Raw genomic sequence first — 22,887 nt, forward strand, 5'->3', positions numbered from 1 at the left:
TCTCTCTCTCTCCCTCTCCAAAGAGGAACTCAGAAAGAAAGATATTGGTCCTCTCTGAAAAGACATAGAATTAGATTCTCTGTTGATAATGTTTCATGACCATTCAGAGTTCCCATGTTTTTCACATCCTCATTCTCAAAGGCTACATCTGTACTAGGAGTTGCAATGATGTCATAAAGGGCTCTTTCATGCTTTCTGATCCTACTGTCTCACCCCCTTTTACAGTAGGCTATTTCAAAGCTTCCAGCTGGCAGGTGGACTACAAAAAAGGTAGCAGGGATGGCATTACCTATTTAAAAAAACAATAACCCATTTTAGGTCATCTGCAGGGGAGGGAGGGAATGGCATAAGGCAGGTGAAGGAGAATGGATTTTTTTGTATCAAAGTCACAAAGTATTTTCTTCTCTACTTTTCTTGCATTTCCTCTTTATACAAAGTATCTCGATCACTGTGTTGCTTAACAAAGGTTTTAAATTTGAATCAATTTGGGGACTGAATAATTTCTAAACAAGGAAAACAACTGGTTGCAGTTACTTTTGGAAACTTTGTGTGTTGTGATTTGTGGAGATGTACAGAATAAAAACGAAACACAACTAGACCAGTCTATTTCTGTTAACTGCTGCTGAGTGTCCCAGGTGTGAAAATATCTCCCAAAATGGTGTTGTTAGGTTGAAACAATTGAAAGACCTATTGGGACCTGGTGAGTGGATGGGATGATTCCAGTGATTTCATCCCATAAGAAAAGCCCTTTGAAGTTTGACTTCACGCTATAAAACGGTAGAACTAGTCTGTCATTTCTGAAAAACATAGAATGTCATACTGGGAAGGGACCTTGAAGATCAGGTGTGTGATAGGAACTATTTCTTTTGGGTATAGATTGAACTATGTGGATGCTGAGATCCCTCCCAATTCTCCAATTCTGTGGTCACAGGGACCACGTTTTTGATAAATCATGTTGCCTCACTGACTTTCATTCCTTTTCAGGAAAATGGGGTGGGATTGCACCAGACCATGTCTAAGGGCTCTTCTAATTCCAAATCCTGTGGGCCTGTAATTAGTTTCGTTTACTGTAAAATGAGAATGAGATTGGGGCAAGGTAGAATAGTGCAGAGAACCCTGATTTTTTCTAGGGTCAAGTTCCAGATTCATGTTGGTAAAGGCTAACTAGAACTCTTAAACAGACCTCACAAGGATCTAAGGAGCAACTGAATCTGAGCATTCGATGAATGAAAAAGATGACGCAAAATGAAGAAAGTCTTTCCTCTTCCCTCCCCTTTTCCCTTTAAGATAAACAGAAAGATACTGAAATTGAGAGGTTAAGCAAGGTTAAGTGACTTAAATATATTTGATTTGAGGGCTGCTATTTATTTTTAACTTACCTAGCCCATTTCAGAATGGTGTAATGGATGTTGCACTAGAAAGGATCAAAAAAAACCCAAATGGGTTTTGAAAAGTATGAACAAAACAATTTTTATATATGATACATATATGTATATATACATAATGTAATACTATATATACACACACACATATATGCATGTATATGTATGTGTGTATATATATATGTATCTATATATGTACACACACATCTTTCACATCTCAAACCCTATGATTTCACCTTCCATTTTTGTTAATTGCCAAATACAAAGGAATCTAAGAGAAGCATGACTCTTCAGCAGGATTCTCTCCATGAACAGGACAACTTGCTCTTCTGTGTTGCACACATGGTATGGAAAGGCTGTCTTCCCCTTTGTGGGTCTCAGTTTCCTGGGGTTTATGAGCAAATGATTTCCATCCATGAAATATAAAGATATGGCTTTCCTACAACTTGTGTGTGTGTGTGTTTGTCCTTTGTTCTCTAAGAGGACCATGACATCAGGAAAATGATGACAAGACTTGTAGTTGACTTTGATTTGAGTGAGGGAGGGCTGTGCAAGGTAGCCAGCCTCACTTTCTTCTCCAGAGCCATCTGGGTCCAGTGGCCTGATATTCACCAGGGCGACTGAAGATGGCCCAGGATGCCATGGGAGACTCTGGCCCTTCCAGGCTAAGGTCTTTTCAGGTTCTCACTTTGAGTCAGATAATGCCTATTCAGTGAATAGGCCTCTTTAAGAAGTTAATCAAGGGATGGCCCCTTTAATCAAAACTCCAACAAAAAGATAATCAAACTAGGAAGGGAAGACCCTTAGGGTTCCTGGCCAAAAGAGAAACAGTTACTATTTAGTATTTACATTCACTTGATATAGGGGACAACTCTAGTATTAAGTTACAAGCAAAGTAGAGGAGGGTTACAAATCCTGCTCAGGTCAGAGCACACCTGGAATAGCAGATTTACCAGATTTTAGGGAAAACATCAACAAATTTGGAGTACAGAAGAAGGAAACCAAGATAAGTAACAGAGCGGCAACCATGACATACAAGGCCCATACAAGGCCCATACAAGTTGAAGGAATTGGGCAAGTTTAGCCTAGAAAGGAGACTTAATGGGGCAGGGAGGATCATTACTCTCTTCAAGTACGTGAAGGACTCTTATGTGGAAGGAAGAGTACACTTGTTCTTTCTATTCAGCCAAAGAATGTTAAATAGGACCAGAGATCAGGAATTACAGGAAAGGTAATTTCAGGTCAATATAAAGAAAAATATAAAAATGTTTTAAAAGACCAACTCAATAATGGGATGTTCTGTAGGGGGTTCCTCATCACTGAAGATTTTCAAGTAGAGTCCAATAGCTGGAGGCCTTGTAGAAGGGACTTCTTTCTCAGTTAGGTGTTGAGCTAACTGACCTTGTACATCCTTTCCAACTCTGATGATCAACGCCTTAATCAAAGACAATTTGTGTTATGGTAGCAAACTTGGGGCATGAGGACACCTGGGTCTTCTCATTTCTAGACCTATGAGGACAAAGAGCTTCTCTAGGGAAGGTTGCTAAGGATGATTTTCAGTGCTCCATTAGGTGGGGACCAATGTGACTCACCTGTATTCTAGAGAAAAATTCTGGGAGCCAAAATACCTGATAGTAACTTCTTATTTTTGTTAAATGATAAACTTACAGAACTCCAGAGAAGATGTGCACTTTTTTACATATGGCCTCCTGAAATAGTTTTTTTTATTGTTAAAGAAATTCATAGAAGAATATTTCACAAAGTCTATTAATAAATTTTTTTACTGTTTCACAGTTGTCAGGAATTGAACTTTCTAGATCTCTCTCTCTCTCTCTCTCTCTCTCTCTCTCTCTCTCTCTCTCTCTCTCTCTCTTCCTGTCTTCCCTCTCGCTTTCCCTGTCTCTCTATATATGCATATGTATATATGCATGTATATATTAATCCCTTTTTCCTTTTATTCTACTGTATTTCCTCCCTGATTTGAGAAAATGGTAGACTGTGAGCTCCTGGAAGACAGATGCCACATCCCGTTTCCTAGATTTTGCACTCAGTGTGTACTCTAGTGCTCGATACTCAGTGAGAACACAATAAAATTGTTGACTGACTTACATTGTAGGAGAGGCACTAATATCTTTAGAAACTTAAATATGATGGCAATGAGACTACCCTGACAGAATAGGGTTTCTTCATGGCAGTAACCATGTCCAATATTCTTTCAATAATGTTTAAGTCCACAATGTGTATATTATGATAGTGATGAAATATTTTTCTGTTTATTTTGTTCACTTAGCAAGAATAATTTCCAAAGTAATTTTTATTACTCTTCAGAATTTTCTGAATCAACTGTTTACCCTGCCTAATTTCATTCCTTCAACAACCATCATCACTTGCCAAATGTGTGCTAAACTGGGCCCTGTTTTAGGCACCGTGAGGAATACATTCATTCAGTGATTAGCAAATGCCTGCTAAGGTCAGAGCCCTCTACTAAAGTCTTATTCCAATGCCTTCTCATGATGTTGAGGTGCTGCCCTGGGTTTCTCAATATCTATGCCAGAGAACAATTAGCTTTGACATGTGGTCTCAAGCTGTAAACACTTTGAATACAGACATAGTCATGGAGTGGACGTCTGTTATCCAAGGATCAGCACAGGTAAATGCAGAGAAGCTCACTATCATTATCAGAAGGTTGGCAGCTAGGTTGGAAAAAAAAATAAATTGGCCATAAGAATTGGTGGCATCTGACTGAAGCATAGAAGGGGGGCAATCTATGGACATGCTAGCCACACTGATGATATCATGGATCCTTAAATCATGGGTTTTTCTAGTTGCTGGGATACACAAAGATAAATAAATCATGATTTCTGCCTTCAAGGATGTTATAATTTGATAAGAATGAATATGACATGTAGATAGAGGAAGGTAGTAGAAAACAGACTGTGTACATGCCTGAGAGGAGTACAGAGTGGTCTAATGTGAGATAGAGGGATAACTTTTGGCTGGAGGGACCAGGGAAGACTTGGACTAATAGGTAACATTTGATCTAGACTTCATAGGATGTTAACAAATGATGAGAGATGAAGGAAGAGGAAAACGTGCACTTTTGAGACTGATCAGCCTTGCTTAGCCTTCTGCTGTGCTTGAGCTATGAAGATCTGACCTTTAAGCTGCCTCATTCTTTTCTTTGGCCTCTTGAAGTCCTTTCATCACAAACAACTAGAGTACATCAGCCTTGACAGTGATGAGCAAGATGCTGTTCTGAAAAATCTGGCAGAAACTGACTAGAGGAGACATTTTAAAGAACTAAACTAACATACACCCAGGCAATAATTTTTAAACCATCTAGCTCTAAATCTGTTACCTATACAATCGCATTTCATATTTTCTCAGTCTGTGGTCACTACTGGTTTAGGAAGGAATTGCCATGTTATACTCTTTAGAAATCAACACATCATCCCTTTAGGTGAAATATTAGGGACATCATTCTAATTCAGTGTTTGCCTTCTAGTAGGGTGTCTTCATTCTTAGAAGAATTAGCTGAGTTCAATTTTCAAAGCCAAAGTTCTGACACGTTTTAGAATATAGTGTGAGAACCTCTCTAGTCCTAGGCAATAGGATACAGCTCTGGGCTTGGTGTCAAGAAGACCTGAGTTCAGATTTGGCTTCAGACACTTATTAACTGTATGACCTTGGGCAATTTCCTCAACTCTAAAATGGGGATAATAACAACTATCTCATAGATTTGCTGTGAGGATCAAATGAAATAATATTTGCACAGTGCTTAGCACAATGTCTGGGGGGCAACTAGGTAGGGCAGTGAATAGAGTACTTGGTCTGCAGTCAGGAAGACCTATTTTCCTTAGTTCAAATCTGGCCTCAGACACTTACTTGTTGTGTGTCCCTGGGCAAGTCACATTAATGTAAAATGCACTGGAGAAGAAAATGGCAAACCATTCCAGTCTCTTTGCTAAGAAAACCCCAAATGGGGTCATGAATGGGTTTTCAGTCAAACATGACTGAAAACTACTGAGCACAATGTCTGGCAAGTAATAAATGCTATATAAATGCTTATTCCTTTCCCTCCTCCTCTCCCAGTAGATGTGATACCCATGCTCTCCATCTACTCATGAATATGCCATCAGTCCAGCTTCCAACTTTGATGATAACTCCAGTTGCTTGGAGTCTATTTTATAAGACAGTGGAGATGTTGTAGATAGAGTACTAGATTTGGAGTCAGGGAGACATGAGTTCAAATCCTGCTTTTGTCACTTATTTTATGGGACCATAGGTGTCATCAAGTTTTCTGAGGCTCTGTTTTATCTTCTAAAAAGGGGGGATAATAGCCATGGCACCAACCTCTTATTTAATTTTTACTAATCATTTTCAAGTCACTCATTCAATATAATCAATCAATTCTCTAAGACTATTCACAATAGAGAAGGTGTGGACCTGCATTGCTAGGGGGACTTTCCTCATGAGAACTTCCTTATGCCATTGGAAACATAAATCTGGGCCAACCCTGCCTCAAAAACATCAATACCAACCTCATAAGGACAGCTAAGTGGCACAGTGGCTAGAGTGCTGAGCTTGGAGTCAGGAAGACTCATCTTTCTGAGTTCAAATCTGGCCTCAGACTCTTCCTAGCTGTGTGACCCTGGGTAAGTCACTTAACCCTGTTTGCCTCAGTTTCCTCATCTGTAAAATAAGCTGTAGAAAGAAATGGCAAACCACTCCAGCATCTTTGCCAAGAAAACCCCAAATGAGGTCGTGAAGAGTCAGACATGACTCAAAAGCAACTGAAAAATAGCAGCCAACCTCATGATTTTGTTGTGAGGGTCAAAGGAGATAATAGAATATAAAATCTGCTTTGCAGACTTTACAGCACTATATATGAAGGTCAGTTAGCATCATTAGCTTTACATCCCTTCCATTCTTGGCTCTCCTCTTTAACAATTCTATGCATCAATTTATTAAGCAGCTCTTGCACACAAGGTGCTGAGGACAGAAAGGAAGACAAACACAAAATTGTCCTTTTCCTCAAGGAGCCTTTGTTCTCCTGGGGGATACAACACATCAGCAGATAAGCATATGCAAATATATACAGAGTGAAATATGAATTTTTGCAGGATGGAGAGTACTCATCAGTGAAAGTGAAGATAGAAGATAAGAAAGTTATCAAGAGAATGTTGTACACAGTAACAGCAACACTGTTTTAAGAACCACTTTGAGCAAAGAAGTCATTTTGACTATTATAAATACCCAAATTAACTATAAAGGACACATGAAAATGCTATCTGCATCCAGAGAAAGAATTGAGAAATAGATGTATGTATAGAATGATTTTGCACATATGTGTGTATATATATGCATGTGTATCTATATATGTATATGTGTGTATATGTATGTATATATAAATGTTTATGTGTGTGTCTCTATATATGTATGTGTGTTATATATATTTGTGTATAATGGTAGCCATCTGGGGGCCAAGGGAAAAAAGGGGAAAAAAGAAATTTGCATGATAACTTTATTACGTATTTAAAAAGAATAGCAAGTTGTACAGAACAGATTTGCAGTTTCATGTGCAATCATCTTTTTATTATACTATGTTACACAAATGTTTGTTTTATTCTATAAATTAAAAATAAAATAAATAATTTTTTAAAGTCATCATATAAGAAGAGGTAAATACCTGACCTGAGCCTTGAAGAAACCTAGGCATTTCAAAAGGCAGAATCAGGGAGGAAAATCTTTTCAGGACTATGGAATACTTTTGCCCAGAATGGACTTGTCCTTTTTTCCAGAAAGGAAAGTATCTTCTTAATGTAAACCTAAGTCTTACAGTGGAGGCCTTACTTAAGTCACACCAGTTGAGCCTTTTCACTGCCACAGGTGATAGTTATGAGACATAGGCATAAGAGTTGCTTTCAATTATCTGAAAAGAAAAATCAATGGTCTGACTTTATGCTGGCTGAATGGTCTGTGCCAGGCCCCTGTAGGGAGAAGTAGCAGCTGCTCCCACTGCCAATGAGAGCTTCATTCTTTGGATAGAGGAGATCAGGAGGGAATTACTCTATAGCATCAACCTTCCCCTGTGTCCCTTCTCTCTCCCTCTTCCCCTCCTTCTATCCAGATATTTCATTGAGAAAAGCAGAACTTATCAGGTGGACTCAGCTCCTAAATCATGAGACTGAATGTTTGTGCATCTGGCTGTTTGACCTGAAGTCCAGCCGAGGCAATTAATAATTTAGCCACATTATTTTTCTTGTATTTAAAGAGAAACAAGGGTAAAGGTTGTCAGAAAAAGCTGCCCTGGATATTTAGATCATGGTGCAGTGGGAATATTATTGGATTTGAAGTCTGGAGACCAAGGTTGGGATCCAGGCTCAGCTACTTACTTCTTGAGTGATTTTAAGCAAATCACTTAACCTTCTTGCATCTCAGTTTCCTCATTTGTAACATGAGCAGTTTGGTTTAGATGGTATTGAATGTCCTTATCAGCTCAAAAATCTATTATCCTATCTGGTGTGGCTCTTTCACTGTATAGCAATCCCACATCTACTCATTTGTCATACCATGGAATATATCTCAGAGAGAAGGAGTAGGAAAAACAAAACCACTGGACTCCGAGTTAGAAGGCCTGAGTTCTTGTCCTGACTCTTCCACCAATTTACATGTTGCCTTCGAACTGTCACTTCATCTTCTTGATTTCCTTCCTCACTTGTAATGTGGGGATGATATCTACCCTATCTTACAGAGCAGGTGTTAAAATTGAATGAGGTAGTTAATGGAAAAGTTGTTGGTAAACTGTGAAAATACACACACACACACATAATATATACACGTATATATTATGTGTGTGTGTATATGTACATATACACACACACATATATATATATACATATATATATATATATGCATATATATATATATATATATATACACACACTTGGGAGGTATTATTATCATCACTTTAGTGCAGGGGGTATGTCTTGGGTCCTCATTGCTATATGAGATCTTTGTTATGGAATCGAAGAAATATTCCTAAAAACCACACACTTGAGGAAGACTGATTGAGTCAGGGCAGTTGAGACATCTGAGCTAAGCTCTTAGATTTGGTCTTTAAGAAAAGGGAGCAGAGATAGGAAGACCTGGAGAGCTACTAGATAGAGAACCTAAGGACACAGAGAGAAAATGGGACCACAGATAGAGGCTGAACTTGGGTCCTGGTGTGGTGGGTGGGAGAAAATCTAGATATCTCTTGAGGACCTCCCCAGATTCCTGCAGTAGGAAACTCATGAAAAGGAGTTTCTGGACCAAGCCTCCTGGAGGAAAGGGAAGTTCCTGAACAATACCGAAGTTCCTAGACAATAAAAAGTTCTTGGCCCAGAGCCAGAGCTGAGGAATAGCAGGGACAGAACTGTGATGTGGAGGAGGAGGCGTTGTGCTCTCTGTGTGTGGGCCCTCTCTTCTCTGTCCTTCGTGCCTTTCTCCAGTGGCTCTCCATTTCTGTAACCCTTTTAAAAGCCCAGTCCAAGGGTTCAGTTGAAGGATTAGGTGTGACTCAACGTGCCCTTGAAGATGTTAATTATTGTCCTTGAATGAATTATTAAAAAAAAACAAAAAACAATCAGTAATAACTCTTATTTCATAGAACACAGAATTTAATGATTAGAAGGCAGTACAGACAAAGAATATACACTATTACATTCCAAGTGGATGTCTAACTTCTGTTTGTTACCCTCTAAGGAGGTGGATCTCTCCATCTGTTGAGGCAGTCCATTCGGCTTTGGGACTGCTCTAATTTTAATAAGTTTTCCTGACATCAGGAATAAATTGACTGCTTTGCAATTCCTCATTGCTCTTGCTTCTGTCCTCTGGAGCCAAAAAGAATAAATCTAACCCCTTCTCACCATTGTCTCCTGGCTTCCCTGGTCATTAAGAAAGCTCCTTCTTTCCTACCTTCTGCAGGAAGCTTTTGTCTCGCTGCTAGTGCTTTCCCTCTAAGAATAATTTTCATTTTCACTGTATGTATATATGGACATATATACTATATGTTTTTATTTTTGTATTTATTATATATTATCTCCACTAGTTTATTGTGAGCTCTTTTAGAGCAGGGAACATGTTTTTGCCTCTCTTTGAATCCCCCATGCTTAGCACAGTGACTGGCACATAGCAAGCTTGTAATAAATGCTTTATCGATTAACTGACTGATATAATATCACTTCAAATACTTAACAACAGCTTTAATGTCCTCTGACTACCTTAATCTTCTGTTATCCTTGACAAATCTCCTCAGTTCCTTCATTTGATCTTCATATGACATGGACTCAAGGCCCTTTACCATTCTGGTTGTTTTTCTCTGGAAAACAATTTTCCTCCTTGAGAAAGTCTTAAGGAGACATCCTTCCATTTGGGTCCAACTTCTTTGTAACTTTTAGTTTCATTTATATCAAGAATTCTAAGGTTGGTATCATTTGCTTCATATGGTAGCAGATCCACTAATCAGTCACTGGACCTGAGATCCTAAGTTAACGCTTATGGATAGTGTAAAAACTTTGTGATCTTTAGCATCCTCTGCCCCATTTCTACTGCCCCAACACAGTTAGTATAAAAATGGAAGGATTATAAAGGAATGAGAATCATCATGTACTTTTGTTTGTTTTATGGGTTATTGTGACCAAAAAAATCATCACAAAGGGACCATTCTGCTGGTGATGAACATTTCTGTACTAAGTCAGTTGGGTCCTCGGAAAGTGATCACAATCTGTTGCCAGGACTAAATTCAAAGCCTTTTCAGCATGGTTGGACCTGTCAGAGCTGGTGCTACCCTGTTGTTGTTGTTGTTTGTCCTTCGTTTTTGAAGAGGACCATGACATCAGGGAGTTGATGCCACGACATACAAGTGAATTGGATTTAAGTGAGGGAGGGCTGGGCAAAATCACAGCTTCACTCGCTCCTCGGGAGCCACCTGGAGCCAGTGGCCAGATATAGATTAAGATGACTGGAGATGGCCCTTGATGCAGTGGGAGACCTTGGCCTTTTCAAGCTAAGGTCTTTAACAGGTCTATTTGACTGAGGTAATGCCCATTCAGTGATTAAGGCTTAGTAAGAAATGAGGCAAAGAACAGCCTCTTTACCTAATCAAAAAAAAATCTGTCTGAGAGGGGAAGCTCCTCAGAGTTTCTGGCCAGAACAGAAACCATTGCTATTTACATTAATTCTGAGCCAGTCAGGGCCCAAACAATGATCAAATGGGGCTCGGCCTGGGATGTACTATTGGCCAATGAGAGCCAGAGTGATTTGAGGATTTGAGGTTACCTCTGGTCTTTAAGAAAGAAAAAAGCAAAAAAAAAAAAAAAGGTTTCAGAGATTAACATTTACATTCCCTTTGGGCAGAGCACCTGGTGATACCCTATGTGTTCAGAGGGAAGGGAAAGGAAGAAAGAAAGGAAGAAAGAAAGAAAAAGAAAGGAAGAAAGGAAGAAAGAAAGAAAGAAGGAAGGAAGAAAGGAAGCAAGGAAAAAAGGAAGAAAGAAGGAAAAAGAAAGGAAAAAAGACAGAAAGAAAGAAAAAAGAAGGAAACAAAGAAAAAAGACAGGAAGTTGCTCAACTGTTCAGTTCCAATTTCGTTCTCAGCGAATAGCTCCTTTTCTACTCACAGAGTTTGTTGTTTGTCCTTTGTTCTTGAAGAGGACCAATGAGGCATCCTTCAAGGTAGCAGTGTCATCTCCATACCACAATGAAGCATTAGAATATGACTTTGTAGAAGTTTTGAGAGAAAAGATAAGAATGCTTACCTGAAACACAACATGATATTTTCATTCCTTTTTGGAAATTTTAAATATAATTAAACATGGCAATTCATCAGTTCAAATTGTTCTGCATATTTGCTAAAATGTTAAAAAAATAATATGAACAGGGATTGAAGAAAACCAAAACTTTAAACCTTATTTCAGTGGTAAAGTTCCCTAAACATATGAGAGGAATAGGACCTTAATCCATCTTTCCGAGCTTACTTACACTCTAATATACTCTACAGTGAATGAATAGAAAGTATTATTAATCACTAACTATTTAAATGCCCAATGCTTTGGTAAATGTTGGGGATACAAGTAGAAAAATCAAGAGGGTCACTGCTTTCAAGTAGCTCACATTCTAACATAAAAGAAATTTAATTTGCAAGGCAGATAGAAACCTAGAAAGCCTAAAGATGCAGTGGATGGCCCAGTCAAATTGGCCTTCTTGGAGTTCTTTATGTGTGGTTCACCATCTCCCATCTCTGTGTTTTGCATCTTTGCATTGGCTCATCCCTTGTGCCTAGAATTCATTCTCTCCCATGAATTCCAGGTGCTTACCAGTGCCTGGTATATAATAAAACCTTAATAAATGCTTGATGATGCATTAACTTCTTCCCCACCTTTGTCTCTTGGTATCTCTGATTCCGTTCAAAACCCAGCTCAAGTGTCACCTATATGAGACTTTTCCTAGTCCCACCAGCTGCTAGCACTTTCCCTTTCCCTTCCTGCTTCCAGCAGACCTTGTTTCTGTTTTATATTTTTTAAAATATATGTAAATGTTGTCTCTCTGTCGTGTTAATGTGATTAAAGATCTTCTCTGCCCATTAATCACATTAACAGACCTCAGATAGCGCTAGTTAAGGGAAGCTTGATTAGGAAAGGCTTGTTTGTAGGAAGGCCCACAATCTTTTGCTAATTAGGTCAAAAGGGTTGTAAAGCCATTGGGCTCTAAAAAGGTATATATACTCTGAGGGTAGCTGTTAAGCTCTCTCTCTCAGAACTGCAGGGGGAGAGGACAGAGGCAAGCAGACAGCTAGAATTTGTGAGTGAATGTTTATGGCAAGGCCCCAGCAGAGGGGAACATTATGGAATGGCTTATCTCCCTGCTGTGATACTGTGTTTTAAGTTCCTTGCTGTTATGATAAAGTAGGCTTACTGGTTTTGGGATGTAATTGCTGCTATGTTGAATTGAGTTATTGGTTTAGGGATTTCATCCTCCGGTGTCTGAATAAATGTTTCACTTCTTCTGCCTTCTATATGGAGAGTCTCTTATACTTTGATACAGAACTATACAGGCAATGTCATCTTCTAGAGGGGAAGGACTATTGTACTTTTTTCTTTGTATCTTAGGTACTTAGCATAGATACATCCATTAACCCTTGCCTGGTGTCCATGTATGTGTGTGTGTGTGTGTGAGTGTGTGTGTGTGTGTGTGTGTGTGTGTGTGTGTGTAAAATGATGTTAGTGGATATCAAATTTCATCCTTTCCCTTCCATAAATACTTGGAGATCATAATGATTCTTTCACTGAAAGGGAAGAGGAGAAAAATTAGGGCAGAATTGAGAAATAAATTTACTTTGTTTTCTGAGTGATAGGAAACAATTTAGTTAATCTGCTAATTCATGAAATTATTTTTTCTCCCTTGTCCTCCAAATTTCAGCTCAGGTGTTATGCGAGTTTCAATGAAGCTAAAGGTTAGGGCCTAGGATTAAATATTGCCTATGTCCATGAGAAAATAGTATGCAACAAACTAGATCACTATTTGTCTATCTCAATGCCTTATCTACAACTCAGCAGCTTAAAACTGGGACCATGCTTCCTGATATCTCAGACATGGCTGTAGATTGCTCTTTTTTATACTTCTTCCACTTTGTACCTGCACTCCTGGCTCTGACCCTTTCCTAATCATTGTTCTTGATACCTAAGGCTGTCGTAACATTCCTGACTTCCTCTTGCACTAGGACTCCTCCTCTTCTTTTCCCTACTGCTCAAACAGAGGAACCAATCAATTCTATAGATCCTACTCAGCCACAGTTCTACCCACCAGGCCCCATCTTATGGGGCCATCCCTTGATTAAATTCTTAAAGAGGCCGGAAAGGGCCAGGGTATCCCATTGCATCCTGGGCCATCTCTGGTCATCCTGGTAAATATCAGGCCACTGGACCCACATGGCTCTGGAGGACAAAGTGAGGCTGGTGATCTTGCACAGTCCTCCTTCACTCAAATCAAAGTCAACTGCAAGTCATGTCATCATTTCCTTGATGTCATGGTCCTCTTCAAGAACGAAAGACAAACACACAACAACTTATGTTTTGCCTAGGGACATGACGGAACGAAACAGTTAGCCAAGTGATTACATCAGACTGTGGTCAAAATAAAAAAAGCCTTCCAGAAATTAAGAGCATTCATAATAGAGAGAGAGTAAGTGTGGATTGCAATTGAGAGAATAAACTCATCCCAGAGTAACTTTGTGGGCCAATCACAAACTGGCTGGGATGTTCTGGGCAAGATTTACCTTCCTCACTTTGGAGCTAGGCCAAGGAAATCACAGGCCGAGCTAGGTCTGGGGAACATTAGCTACACATAAATGACAAGGTTAAGGTGCTATCTGATATAAGCTAGATAATGTTACTCCATGAACTTTTGATTATCCTCACACTCTCAGCCTAGATATTTCTGAAGACCCTTTTTATTTTGTAAGTAAATCCCAGAAAGCATACTGTTATAGCCTGGAGTATTTTCAGGGGAAAGAAGCAGTGGGCACAAAAAAACCTGCAAGGACAATAGGGAAGAGAAAAGACAAGGTAATTTGGGATCAGGTTTTAGATAGCCATTCTGTAACCCAATGTGCCAAGCAGGCTCAAAGACTCTACTACACGATTTCATTCCCATTTAGCTCACAAGTATACCTAGGATAGCACGTATCCCCATCCTGGTTCCTTCCTCTTTTGGCCCAATTTTAAAAATCTTTTCCTGGACCAATTCCACATTTTTCTCTACCAGTGCCTTTCAAACATGCTTACCCATCCAGGCTGAACATAATGTTTAGTGGATGTAATCTGAGTGCTAAGAATGTAGCATCCTGAGATTTGCCTTGCCTATTTATTTTCAGTTTTCAAAAGATGAAAATAATATGTTAGAATTGCTTTCTATCAAAAGTTGGGATTGGAAACAAGCTGTGATTTTGCATGGCTTTTAAGAATATCTGTTTCTTTAAATTTCCAATGTGCTGTATCTCACTTTGCATACTAGACAAGCATGTCTGCCAACCTCATTCTTGGAAAGTGGAGTTTTTTTTTTCCCTTCCTCAAACCATGCCAAATTAAAGTAAACATGTTGCAAATCATATTTCCTCCATCTATTCTCAAAGAAGGCATCTGATTCAAGCCCAGTGTGAAAAATACGAAGAGAAAAAGTAGTATTGAAAGCAACTGATTTGGGAATTCAATAACCACTAAATAATTCAGAATGTCTAATGGAAATTGGATCTGATGTTTCCCCAGAAGAAATAGCTGATCCTGGTTCCTCACTATGAGGGGCTAGGAACTCAATAGCTTTGGGGAACAACAATGGAAAGAGAGGTAAAAACCTTTAAATGGTGGTCGGCTTCTCTTGTGTGCTTTCCTGGAATTAAGTTCCCAACTTCCCGGCAGCTGCTGCTGTTTAGAAGAGTCAAAGAGAGTGATGGGGGGAAAAAATCAATATTCAAATCTGAAGCAAGAAAAAAATGGTTCAAAGTGAGGTGCCTGTATTAACTTGCCTGACAAAAGCATGCAGTGTCTTTATGAGGACAGAAGGCTTTCCAAGTAAACAACCACACAGGGCAAGGTTTGGTAATCTCATCAGAGGCATATTTCATTTAAAGAAGAAGAATATTCATATGGCACCTTTTATCTGGAAACCTCAATAATGGAATGAACTGTAGCTGAAAATGACATGTTTTGTTGTGTTTTGTTTAAAGCATAGAAAATTAATTTTCCCCTCTTGGCCACCAGTTCTACCCACAAACTCACTGTAAGCATTGAGATTAATGAGATTGTGTCTCTAAAATCATGGTGGAGATTCTCAAGAGAGAGCCACTGTATAAATAAAATAAGCATTATGAGTATCTGGGAGAAGCATTTGAGAGAAAGTTGGAGCCCTTATCAAAGGCTGTTGGTGCCCTGACATTCAGTGTCAGTTCTGAAAAGGTGGCTTTGAAACGCATTGTATCCAACCAGAATTGGCTCTGGGCCCAGCATACAGTGGGACTTCTGGCCAATGGTCCCCATACAGTGGGGCTGCTGGCTCCTGGCCCAGGGATTAGAGAGCTTTTATTTCTGTTCTCATTGATATTAGTCACAGAATCTCCCTCTTGATGTAAAATCCAATATGGCAGGGATGGCAGGGGCAGAGGTTGCTACAAACTCAGAGCTTTGGGATCCCAGGAGAAAGGAGAATGTCTCCATTCTCAGTAACTTATCCACCATCTGTAGTGTTACCCATGCATGCAGTTAGCAGGAAATGGATATTCTAGGTACATTCCTAAAAGTAAAAACTGCTTTATGGTCATCAAACTCTTCCCTTTAGGTATGCAGTCTGTTTCCTTTGAATACTGTTTGTTGGTGGATTCCTTCCATTCCTTCATCTTCCCAGTGCTCTTGTGCAGTAATGACGTGCCTAAGCCATCCTTGGTGAGTCTCAGGGAATTCTCTACTCAGCCCCCAAGGATAAAGCTTGGGAACCACAACAATAATGCTGTTTTATTAGGTATTCCTACCCAGAGGACCCTGAAAGCCATTAGGTAGACCGTAACTGAAATGATGGATCACTGAAACACAACTTTTATTAAAATGAGTCCCAGACCCTAGATGCAAAGTAATGAGGCACTGCATGCCTATACAACACAGACCCATGTATCCTCTGGCTGGTTCTAAAAAAAAAGTCATCCATTGCCTGTTCTCAAGAAAACCAGCCTAGAGAAAGGGCATGGAGAGAAAACATTTACATCTTAGCATGAATGTGGACTATGCCAGTAAACTATGTTCAGAGATATAGTCCTGGCAGGGTACTCAGAAGCTAGCAAGCCAAAATGCCTCATTTTACAGATGAGGAAACTGAGACCCAGGAAGAATAAACAATTAGCTCAAGTTCACACAGGTAGGGACAAGAATGGGGTCTGAACCCAAGTCTGTTGACTGCAAAACCAATGCTCTTCTGCAGAATTGTGTGCAGGAGGAGAGAAAAGAAGGATCTCCATTGACTCCACTGATTCCCCACAGAGAAGACTCCAGTAAAGTCCCCAAAGAGTAATGCTGGCTAAAAAAATATTGCTTAGGATATTTGTATAAGAAAGGCAGGTATGTAATCAGGGAAGTTTCATTGATTCACTTCTGACTATATTTATATTTGTTCTGATTTATACGTATAGATTTTAAGAAGACAAAAGTTTAAAATATTTTGTGCTTCTTCAAATGGTTAGTCTTACTTGAAGTGACAAGAATCCAGTTGACTTTGCAAGTCATAGATCCAGGATAATAAAAATTCCTTTAGTTTGTTTTTAATTTCAGTAATTAAATCATACAAAGTAGAGGAGTATTATGTTCATGGAGCCTGATATGAGCATAATCTAATGCAAAGAACATTGGACATGGGATCAGTGACCTTTGTTTTGATCTTTCCTCAAACAATTATCAGCTGTGTAACTATAGGTTACTATATAACTATCTATAACTACAGTATAATTTAATTTCTCAGATCCTCAGTTTCCTAATCTATGGAATGGGGGTAAAATTATAGTACAAACTTCACAGGTTGAGGAGAAAAATAATTTGTGAATCTTAATGTTTCATGAGGAGTTTGTCTTAGAATCAGGAAAACTGGGGTTAGAGGTAGAGGTGGGATTCAAGTCCCATTTCTGACTCATAATGGCTACATGACGCTAGGCAAGTCACTCAATCCCTGAATCCTCGGCCAACTCTCTTAGTCTCAGGAACTGAAGAACAGATGCTGATCTGCATAGATAGAGGGAGTTTCTCACCAACACCTCTCTATACCAAGGAATCTTGGGTCTTGTCCCCGAACCAAACAAAATTCTATAAAAATGTGAATTATTATCATCACAGAACACATATTAAGCAAGTTATGTGAATTAGATAAGGTAATGCAAAGTGCTATGAGATCTCTGTCCTCCCAAAACTTATAATCTAATTGGAGAAACTAGCCATACATCAAAGAAAAGAAAAGGAAAATAGTAATAAGTCAGTATATGCTAAGTACCAAATGAGAGGGCAATGCAGTCTATAAGAAAAGTCATGAAGTCAGGAGTTAGTAGATCTGACTTCTGGTCCATGCTTTGCTGCACTCTAGGTATATGACCTTGGGCAAATCTCATTACCTCCCTATGTCTTGGTTTCTTCACCTATATAATTACTGGTTTGAACTTAATGATCATGACATTCTTCTAGCTATAACATTTTATGGTATAGACAATGTGTTCCTAAAGTTCGGAGAAGGTGTCATTAAAGCCCAGGGAAGGATTAAGTTGATCTTGTAAAAAAGGGTAGGATGTGTAGAAGCAGAAAGGATGGGAAAGTCTCTTTCAAGGTAGGAGAATGATATGCTCAAAAGTGCTAAGACAGAAATCTTGTTGAAATGAATAGACCACTTCACTTAGAAGCAGTTCACTTAGAAGTAGCTAAGTGGGGTAAAGGATAGACACACAGGACTTGAGTTCAAATCCTCTCTTCTGACACATACTACTTATGTGAACCTGGACAACCTCTATGAACCTTAGTTTTCTTCATCTGTAAAATGAGGAATGGGATGGTGGCTGGAAAGCAGGGACTTGCATGAGCTCCCCACCATGTCCCCCCCAAAACCTATAAAATATGGCTCTGAACAAATTCTAGAACTGCAGAACCCACAAAATAGCAGAGAGAAGCAGGGATCTAGCCCAGTACAGCCTGGATGGTTGCTGGATGAAGTCTATCCCTCACAGAGAGGAGGGGAGCGGAGCCCAGCGTGGGTGGCGGCAGGACCAACCAGACCGGGAGCTAGGCGGAACAGACCCTAGCGCCCTGAATCAGTGAGCTGTGGCAGTTACCAGACTTCTCAACCCACAAACACCAAAGACAACCTAGAAGATTAGTGGGAAAAGCTGCAGGGACAGAGTGAAAAGAGTTCGCAGTTCGGCCACCGCCCCAGGGGAGCTGGGTGGTGCAGCTACGGAGCTACAGCTGCAGTTGCTTCTGGACCCAGGCCTACCTGGTGGGAGGAATTAAGTGGCGGATCAGAGCAGGAGTGCAGATCCAGCTTAAGATCTGAGTCAGGTCCAGGCTGGTGGTTCTTGAGGAAGGAGGAATGCTGGGGTGGCAGAGCTGGCTGTATAGAAATAGCTCTGAAATCAACGGCACATCCCCTCAAGCTTGGAACAAAGTACTCTTTGCTCTACAAGCAGTCATATTGGGATATGACAAAAAACTCAGGGGTTAAGTTAGTTGGTTGGGAACATGGCCAGGCAGCGAAAACACATCCAGATTCAGTCTCAGACTTTGGAATCTTTCTTTGGGGACAAAGAAGACCAAAATATACATCCAGAAGAAGTCAACAAAGTGCAAGAGCCTACACCAGAAGCCTCCAAGAAAAACATGAACTGGTCTCAGGCCATGGAAGAGCTCAAAAGGGATTTGGAAAAGCAAGTTAGAGAAGTAGAGGAAAAATTGGGACGAGAAATGAGAATGATGCAAGAAAACCATGAAAAACAAGTCAATGTCTTGCTAAAGGAGACCCAAAAAAATACTGAAAAATATACTGAAGAAAACACCACCTTAAAAAATAGACTAACTCAAACTGCAAAAGAGCTCCAAAAAGCCAATGAAGAGAAGAATGCCTTGAAAGGCAGAGTTATTCAAATGGAAAAGGAGGTCCAAAAGACCACTGAAGAAAATACTACCTTAAAAATGAGACTGGAGCAAGTGAAAGCTAGTGATTTTATGAGAAATCGAGATATTATAAAACAGAACCAAAGGAATGAAAAAGTGGAAGACAATGTGAAATATCTCATTAAAAAAACTACTGACCTGGAAAATAGATCTAAGATAGAAAATTTAAAAATTATTGGACTACCTGAAAGCCATGATCAAAAAAAGATCCTAGATATCATCTTTCAAGAAATTAACAAGGAGAACTGCCCTGATATTCTAGAGCAGAGGGTAAAATAGAAATTGAAAGAATCCACAGACCGCCTCCTCAAAAAGATCCCAAAAAGAAAACGCCTAGGAACATTGCCACCAAATTCCAGAGCTCCCACGTCAAGGAGAAAATACTTCAAGCAGCCAGAAAGAAACAATTTGAATATTGTGGAAAAACAATCAGGATAACACAGGATCTGGCAGCTTCCACATTAAGGGACCGAAGGGCTTGGAATACGATATTCTGGAGGTCAATGGAGCTAGGATTAAAACCAAGAATCACCTACACAGCAAAACTGAGTATTATGCTGCAAGGCAAAACATGGATTTTCAATAAAATAAAGGACTTTCAAGATTTGTCAGTGAAAAGTCCAGAGCTGAATAGAAAATTTGACTTTCAAACACAACAATCAAGAGAAGCATGAAAAGGTAAACAAGAAAGAGAAATCCTAAAGGACTTGCTAACGTTGAACTGTTTTGTTTACATTCCTACATGGAAAGATGATGTGTATGATTCATGAGACCTCAGTATCAGAGTAGCTGAAAGGAATGTGCGTGTATATATATATATATATATATATATATATATATATATGTATATATATATATATATATAAATATATATATATATATACACATGTATATATACACATATATACATGTATATAGATATATATTTGTGTGTATGAATATATATATATACATAGGTGTGTATGTGTGTATATATGTAGGTATATATATACATATACATATATACATATATACATATATACATATATATAGAGAGAGAGAGAGAGGGGGGGCACAGGGTGTGTTGAATATGAAGGGATGATATCTAAAAAAAAATCAAATTAAGGAATAAGGGAGGAATATATTGAGAGAGGGAGAAAGGGAGAGATAGAATGGGGTATATTATCTCGCATAAAAGTGGCAAGAAAAAGTGCTTCTGTAGGTAGGGAAGAGGGGGCAGGTGAGGGGGAATGAGTAAATCTTGCTCTCATCAGATCTGACCTGAGGAGGGAATACCATACACACTCAATTGGGTATCTTACCCCACAGAAAAGAAGGAGGAAGAAGATAAAAAAGGGGGGATGATAGAAGGGAGGGCAGACAGGGGGAGGAGGTAATCAAAAACAAATACTTTCCAAAAGGGACAGGGTCAAGGGAGAAAATTCAATAAAGGGGGATAGGTTAGGAAGGAGCAAAACATAGTTAATCTTTCACAATATGAGTATTGTGGAAGGGTTATACATAATGATAAGCATGTGGCCAATGTTGAATTGCTTGCCTTCTTAGGGAGGGTGGGTGGGGAGGGAAGAGAGGAGAGAATTTGGAACTCAAAGTTTTAAAAACAGATATTCAAAAACAAACAAAAAAAAGTTTTTGCATGCAACTAGGAAATAAGATACACATGCAATGGGGCATAGAAATTTATCTTGCCCTATAAGAGAAGAAGGAAAAGGGGGATAGAAGGGGAGTGGGGTGACAGAAGGGAAGGCTGACTGGGGCACAGGGCAAGCAGAATATACGCCATCTGGGAGAGGGCAGGAGGGTAGAAATGGGGAGAAAATTCATAATTCAAACTCTTGTGAAAATCAACGCTGAAAACTAAATATATTAAACTAAAAAAAAACAAAAAAAATAAATAAAACAAAATAAAATGAGGGATGTATTTGATGGCTTCTAAGGTCAGCTAGATGGCACAGTAGATAGAGGTCTGTGCCCAGAGTCAGGAAGACCTCAGTTCAAATCCATCCTCAGATACTTAGTAGCTGTGTGACACTAGGCAAATCACTTAACCTTGTTTGCCTCAGTTTTCTCATCTGTAAAATGAGTTGGAGAAGGAAATGGCAAATGATTCTAGTACTTCTGTCAAGAATGGGGTCACAAAGAGTTAGACATGACTGAAACAAATCAACAATACCAAGAAAAAATGTTGCTTAGTTTTAAGTCTCTGATCATTATGAGCAGAGGGTTTCTGTAGGGATTATTTGACTAATACAAACTGAAAAGGGAAGTTGAGGGTAAATGTGTATAGAGCTTTGGAAAACAGTAGGCTAAAGACTCTGTACTTCATCCTGCTGTTCCTCATCCTTCATTCTCAAAGAGGACCAGTGACTTCACTAAGGTGATGTCTTGACTTGCAGGTGAATTGGGTTGAAGTGAGGGAGAGATACACAAAGTCTCACTGTCTCCTCTAGAATCATTGGAGTTCATTGGCAAGACAAAAGTCAAGACTACTGGGGATGGCCTAGGATGTAGTAGGGGACCTCGGCCTTTCGAACTTACTGTCTTTCCCTGCTCTCAGTTTGTCTAGGGGCTAGGTAAAAGTTGAGATTAAAGATAGCTAATTTACCGTCACGAAAGTATCAGTCTGGTCAGAACAGAAAAAAAAAATTGCTATTTATAATCACTCTAAGCCATCAAAACCTAAACAATAAGAAACAGAGGCTTGGGCTGGAGCCTATTATAAGCCATTCAGTGAAAGCCAGAGTGATTTGGGTTTAAAGGCCTAGTCAAGGAGCTCCATTTGAATCACAATGGGCTTTTTAAAAGCCTGTTTTTCTAGAGCTATATTTCAGAAAATGATAAATGAAAACTTCACAGTACAACAAGTAAAAAAGTCTCAGCTTTTCGAAAAAAAAAATGAAAAAAATTTAAAACTCTAGACCTTAATCCCCAAAATAGCTTGTACAATATAAATGACCAAAAATTGTATTTCTCTGGGGAGAGCACCCACATGTAAGAGTACGGTGCCCCAAGTGGAGAGAGGGACCACATGTGGCAAGGGAAGGTAAAAAAGAAGCAGAAGCAAGAAAGGAAGGAATGAAGGAAAGAAGACTTCAGATTGTAGGCAGTAGAAAAATATCCAAAGGTGTTCGATAAGGAATGGAGGAAAAGTCATATCTTTAAATACTGTCATCCACAAAAGAAAAAACAAATAAGTGGGTTAGTCATGCAACCAAATAAACAACTAGAAAAAAAAACAATTTTTTAAAAAAATGAACACAAAACCAGAAATTCTAAAAATCAGAGATTAAAATCTTTTTTTAAAAATTTATTTAATATGTTTAGTTTTCAGCATTGATTTTCACAAAAATTTGAATTACAAATTTTTTCCACATTTCTACCCTCTCCCCACTCCAAGATGGCATATATTCTGGTTGCCCCGTTCCCCAGTCAGCCCTCCCATCTATCACCCCACTCCCCTCCCATCCCCCTTTTCCTTCTTCTCTTGTAGGGCAAGATAAATTTCTATGCCCCATTGCATGTGTATCTTATTTTCTAGTTGCATGCAAAAGCTTTTTTTTTTGTTGTTGTTGTTTTTGAACGCCTGTTTTTAAAACTTTGAGTTCCAAATTCTCTCCCCCCTTCCCTCCCCACCCACCCAAACCAAGAAGGCAAGCAATTCAACATAGGCCACATGCGTATCATTATGTAAAACCCTTCCACAATACTAATGTTGTGAAAGATTAACTATGTTTTGCTCCTTCCTAACCTATCCCCCTTTATTGAATTTTCTCCCTTGACCC

Source organism: Trichosurus vulpecula, chromosome 5, assembly GCF_011100635.1.
Source record: "Trichosurus vulpecula isolate mTriVul1 chromosome 5, mTriVul1.pri, whole genome shotgun sequence".
NCBI classification, from domain to species: domain Eukaryota; kingdom Metazoa; phylum Chordata; class Mammalia; order Diprotodontia; family Phalangeridae; genus Trichosurus; species Trichosurus vulpecula.